The sequence below is a fragment of the Balaenoptera physalus genome (assembly GCF_965194825.1).
Source record: "Balaenoptera physalus genome assembly, chromosome: 2".
Classification (NCBI taxonomy): Eukaryota; Metazoa; Chordata; class Mammalia; order Artiodactyla; family Balaenopteridae; genus Balaenoptera; species Balaenoptera physalus.
This window is the reverse complement of record NC_138883.1, coordinates 130,460,204-130,466,993: the sequence shown is the minus strand read 5'-3', so window position 1 is coordinate 130,466,993 and position 6,790 is coordinate 130,460,204.

The window sequence follows — 6,790 nt, the reverse complement described above, 5'->3', positions numbered from 1 at the left end:
TGACTTCTGTTTTCATATGCCTAGAAAATGACTATTAGACTTGACCCAGGTAATTCCAATGGGCAGAGCTAGCCCAATGGGAAGGAAAGCAGATATCAGTTACTTTTAAGAATGTTTCTTCTTTTCCAGTAGAAACAAATAAGTAGCATTATCTTTCAGGCTCTGCTTACAGCACTGCCTTGTGTGGGAAAGAGCTCATCATCGTAGGCATGCAGAGAATGGATCCACACCTGCTGGGGAAACTGTCCAAAGAAGCACTGAATTGACTGAGTGGCCGGCAGGGTAACATTTGAGGTTCCTTCCAATTCCAGGATAACTGGATATTTGGAGTCTGCTTCTGGGCTTGGATAGCTGTGTGTGATGGCCGCTGAAGGAGCCTGCCTTTGCTTTAAACGAATAGTGAACAGCTTCAAAGTTGAAGATGTATTAGTTTAATAGGATAGTGCCTGTATCATATTATAGAAACTCTGATGAAATAGCTCCTGAAAGAGGTCCAAGGCCCAGTTCCAATAGGCTGAAAAGTCAAGTTAGAAGGTCAAGGATTGCTTTCAAACCAACCATATTGTGGGAGATGGTTGAAGCAAGTGGGAGTCAGGTGGAGGTTAAGATAACTGGTGTGCTTGTGTGTCCAACAATAGGCTATGTGGGGTGGGTACTGGGAGCCCTGACTTGTAGAGCTTGCCAATTTTCCTTGTGTAAATATTTCACCATGGCTAATTTAAGTAACCAACGTGAGGTCACTGAGCACAGAGTTCTGAAGAGATATACAACTGGCTTTTGCGAGACCCTATGAGCCTGCTTCAGTACATCATTGGGTTAAGATATCTGAGAACCTTGTATTACCTTTGTAACAAATTAAATATGTATTCAGTAAGAAATTTATGAGCAACTCAGTACAAAAAAGGCAATAGCTATAAATAGGCAATTCACAGAAGAAACCAGAACAACCAATAAGCATGAAAATATACTAAGCAACCTGGTTGGCAAAATTAAGAATTAGACTGTACCAGCTGTTCACAGGAATGAATGGTGGAATTGAATTCTTAGTCACTGCTACTGGGAAGATGAATTAGTACATCCACTTTGGAGAACAACTTGGCAATATCCATAAGGCACCTGCCCCAAAACCCAACGATGCCACTCATAGAGAGTATACCCTAAAAACTGTTGACATGTGCACCGGAAGACACATACAAGAGTGTTCACTGGAACATTATTTTCAACAGTAAAAAAACTTTCCCTAATTGTCCCTCAGGGGAAGGATGAAAAATGGTGCATTAGACTTACAATAGGATACTATACAGAGGTCAAAATAAATGAACTAGATATAAGTGATCAACATAGATGAATTTAACAACCAATATCGTGTGAAGGAGCAATTTGCAAAAGTTAAATAACCACGTGCTACTGTTTATGTAACTATTAACACAAAAACAATAGCATATCTTGTTAATGGAAATGTCCATATGTAGCCTAAGTATAAAATGTGCATGGAAATGATAAACAACAACTTCAGACATTATCTCTGGGAATGAGGAGAAAGGAAAGGGATAGAGAGTAATTTTAACTACATTGGTAACATTATATTTCTTGAAAAGACAAAAGAGATCTGAGGCAAATGGGGCAAAATGTTAGTATCCGTTAAACCAAGATAATAGGTACATCATGTGTGTCTATTCAATTATTTTCTGAACTTTTCTTTACACTTGAACTATTTTGTAATTTTCATTTGCCTTTTCTTAAATACACTTTTAATTTTAGAACAGTTTAAATTTACAGAATTTTTGCGAAGAGTACAGAGGGTTCCTGTATACCCCAAACCCAATTTCTTCTATTATTAACATCTTGTGTTATTATTGTACATTTGTCCCAAGTAATGAACCAATACTGATATATCATTTTTAACTAAAGTTCATACTTTATTTAGATTTCCCCAGTTTTCCCGTAATGTCTATTTCCTGTTCTGGGATCCCAGCTAGGATCCCACATCACAAGGGATGTTATGTCTCCTTGGATTTCTCTTGGCTGTGAGAGCTTCTCAGACTTTCCTTGTTTCTGATGACCTTGACAGCTTTGAAAGGTACTCGTCAGGTATTTAGTAGACTGTCCCTCAACTGGAATTTGGTGTTTTTCTCATGATCAGACTGGGATAATGCATTTTGGGGAGGAAGATCACAAATATCAAGTGGCATTCTTGTCACATCATATCAAGGATACATACAGTCATCCTGACATCACTGTTGATGTTGACCTTGACCACTTGGTTGAGGGTGAATTTATTAATTTTCTCCACTGTTACTCTTCCCCCACCCCTTTCCATACCGTCCTTTTTGAAAACAAGTCACTATGCTTAAGGAGTAGGAAGTTATGTTCCCCCTCCTTCATGGTGGAGTTTCTTCATAAATTATTTGGAGTTCTTCTGCATGGGAAATTTGTCTATTCTCCTCATTTATTTCTTTCTTTAGTCATTATTTGCATCAGTATGAACTCATGTATATTTATTTCATATTTTGGGTTATAATCCAATACAACTTTATTTTGTTTTGCTCAGTTTTTTCCAGCTTTGGCTATTGGGAGTTCTTTCAGTTGGCTCCCGGGTCCCTTTGACATACCCCCATCATTGCATTTTGTTGGTTCTCGGAGGGTTTTTTTCAGCTCCTTTTTATTTTCTGGCATTTCAAGATACTCCAGTGTCATCTTCTATATCTCCTCCCTAGTCCTAGAAGCAATCATTTCTCCAAGAGATCTGGTTCCTTCTGTTGGAGAATTCTATTAGAAACCAAAATCTGGGTACTGGGTGTGCTTGCTGCTACTGGGGTGTCATTGCTTCCAGGCCCCCTCAGCTGACAGAACAAGGAAATATGTGTGTGTATACTGACTTGTGTATTTACACATATCTATCTGTCTCTAGATTAAACTAAACATGAAATAATATTAGAGTCTCATACTGAGTCTCCAACTCTAATCCATTAGCACATGGGTCATTCTGACCTCCTCCCCTTGCTGCCACTCCAATAGTGAGAAACCTGGCTCTCACCATCTGCCATCCATTTATTTATTGCTCCATTTATAATTTTTTAAAGAAGAAAAGCTGTAGGGAAATGCTTCAACTTATTGCAACATCCAGAGCAAAGGTACAGATTAATTACAGAGCAGACATCTGAAGGAGAAGATATATCCATTCAGAGCACAGATCTCCCTTTTGGTGCCTTGTACCCTTCCAGGGGCAGTCTTGGAAACACAGACAAAATGTCCTTTCAAAACGAGGCCCACAAAGAAAGGATGAAGACCACCAAAGCACACCTGGAGGGATTCTTGACGATTGGGCAAGAAGGAGAGTCATGGGATGGGAGCTAAAGAGAAAAATAAGATTGGAAACATTCGTTCCCAACAGCAGTTCTTACCTTCTTTTGAATAACAGATTCCTTTGAGACTTGTGAGGGCCAAGGACCCTGAACCCAGGAAGACATTTACATAGCTCAAGCAGCATGAAAAAATTGTCCCATGGTGGGGAAATCTCACCTCTGAGCCCATACTTGCACCTCAAGTTAAGAAAACCTTATGTGTATGATATGAATGTCAAGTTTATTTGCCTGTTTGTCAGTAGGGAGGGGTGAGCAAGTGGGCTCAGTGTGGAGGCTGCATTGTTTTAGCCCGGCTGTTTTCAGGATGGGCAAAGCTCCTGCCTTTCAGGTGTGGGCCCAGGATCTGTGACTTTTATAGTAAACTCCCATTTATAGCAAGTAGCAAATGACATTGGTTTTCTATTTATGGAAATAAACATTTTTTTCTTTTAAAATAAATCTAAGTTTTATTTTTAATGAAATCACTTTAAAGAAACATATGAAGTGACATTTGGGACAATAGGGAACTAGCGTTTTGGAAACAGGTACAGAGAGACAATATCTTGAGTATAATGAAAAGTGTACATGCTTTGAAGCCAGAAGGGTTTGGGTTCAAATCCCCTCTTTGCCAGGTGCCAGGGGTGTGATCTCAGGTAGGTGAGACTTTCCCCATCTGTAAAATGGCAAGAATAAAAGTTGGCACATCCACCAGTGTTTCTCCAAGTATGTTTTCTGTGCCACCCCCCATCAGGATCAGCTAAAGTTCTTGTAAAATGGAAATTTCCAGGCTGCCACCCAGAACTTTTATTATCAGATAGAATCCCAGGGGGCAAAGCCTAGAATTCTGCATTTTAACTAGGGCCTCCAATGATTTTTATGATGTCTGCAGGCTGTGGAGAGGATGAAATAAGCTGAAATAGGTAAAGTACTTGGCACACAGGAGCAGGAAGGACATTGTTGTCTTGGACTGCCTACCATATGAACACCACCTCCCAAGGGATCCTAAGGGCCCTGCTTAGGATTGTCATGGATGGCTGTGCAGGTTGTACACTGCACAAGTCTAGCGATTGGCACCCTGGATTTGTGTGGTATATAAACTGTATGTTCATGCATGACCTTCTCAGAATCTCAGCTGATCTAGACCCTTCTGGTTCTTTTTTTGAGCCTGGTTCTCCCAGCCTTCCTTATAATTCTCAGCTATGCAGCAGCCTTCCAATGAATTCCTTCACTGATTAGGGGGCCTAGAACTGGGTTTTGCTGTTTGCGATCAAGAAACATGACAGGGTGAGTGACCAGTGACTGCTCTGTTCCCTTCTATCAAGTATTTCTCAGTGGTGTTCCTGGGATTTGTGGGGTGCTGTAGAGCCCCTCTCTGGCTGAGTTCAGTCAGTAAAGATATGACCAGTTCCTCATCCAAACTCTGTTTTCTGCTTCAAGCTGTTTTATAGGTTGGATTTTGGCTCAATAGTTCATTTGGAAAGAATAATTCCACTACTTAAAAAAAAAAGTTTGAAAATCACTGCCTGTTACCAGATACCCCCAAGAGACTGTGCCGTGTGGATGGCAATGAGGCAGAGAGTGAGGGCGGGGGAGGGAGGAGCCTCAGGTTGATGAAAGCAGAGGCTGAGCCTGGGGTCTGTAGGGCTTGCTAGAGGCGAAGCAGCCAAGGCCCTCGTTTCAGAAGTAAACACTGCTGCTAGGTAAAATCCCATTACCAGAGTAGGAAACTTTTGAGGCCCCTCAAAGACCGCCCTCCCCTGCCCGTGGGAAAATTGACCATGTCCAAGAAGAAAAGGGGGTGTTGATGTGACTGGATGACCTTGTCAGTCAGAAGCCTCCTGACCTCAGGAGGAGGGAATAGGTGAGAACTTCTGAAGAATCTCCAAAGACCACAGCCAAGAAAAGTCACCAAAGTCATCACTGAGGGACCAAGGGAGAAGGGCACAGGGCACTTTCTTTTGGTCTGAGTACACCAGCCTATGGGAGTGAGAGTGAAGAAAGATAGAGGGGTCTGGACATTTTCCATGGGAACCAGAACTTCCTCCTCTCCCTCCTGGATCTGCAGCACTTGTAGTGCAGAGACGTTTCCTTGCTCTCCAAAATTTGATGTTTGCAATAGAGACATTAAATTTTCATTAAACATTTCCTCTTGGTTCATGACTATGACAATAGAAAAATGTATACAACAACAACAACAAAAAAGATATGTTGAATATTCTTATAAATATCATCCCTTTCACTTGCTTATCATGGATCCACTGCCACTGGGCTGCTGCTTCTGCTTGCTTCTTGCTTTTCAATGGGCCACAGATGAGGCAGTGGGGCTGTTCATCCCACTTTTGTTGTTCTGCACCAGGCTCTTCTCTTGATTTACTGATTTATTCTCTTTTATCACCATACCCCACTCCCATCCCCCTCCTTAGCCATTTTTATTATCATAAAGGTAGGCAGGAAATTTTACATTTTGTATATAATTGAAAAGCTGGGTTATAGTGAAAGACACACAATATAAAATTACAGGGGTGGCTGGGGCGGGGGGGGTGGTCACGTGATAAAAGCTGTGGACATTCTCCCTGGAATAATCTACCTTTATTCGAGCATACAATTTTGCAATTTCTGGGCTTCAACGATCCCTAAGGCCCTCTGTGGGCATTCTCTGAACTGCAAGTTCATTTACCTCTGTGATATAAGAAAATTGTGAGAATTAGGAAAGTATTTGAAATGCAGACACTTTTAAATGGACTGTATCTTTTATTCTTTTCAAAATTATAAAAATAAGTTTTATTGGAGTAAGAAATTGCAATGAAAGAAATTTTACATTAATGAACAGATAATGACCATTTGTAATTAGTGTAACATACACATTGCTTTTATAGAAGTAGATTCTTCTAAAAGAGGAGTAAGAGGACTTACCTTTGTTGAGTGCTTACTCCGGGCCAGAATTGCACCTGATGTACCATCTCCCTTTCCTTAACCCACAGAGGTGGTCATTACCACGGCCACTTTCACAGATGGGAAACTGAAGCGCGAGGAGAGGGTAAGACGTGTTCCCAAAGTGGTAATGTTATAGTGTTAGAAGTTCTGTCTTAAACAGACACAGAGAACACTTTTCATACACTACTTACAAAATGAATTTATTTAGCAAAGGAGAATTAACATTTTTCCATGGATGGACTTGAATTCTGCCTCATTACAATAACATTTTAAATTAGTAGAATTAGGGTTTCCTGTGCCATTTCTGATTACACCATTGGGTTCCTTTGTCTCATGTAATTGGGTTTTCATTTGGAAAGGAGTTAAAAAACAAAAACAAAGCAACCCCCCCAAAACTTGTATTTCTGCAATAGGTCATACCTTAAAGAGAGAACTTCCCCTTGAGCACTACTCAGTCCAGAGCCTCACATCTCTCAGGAACAAGCCACCCTGGGTCCCAGAGGTGGAATCAG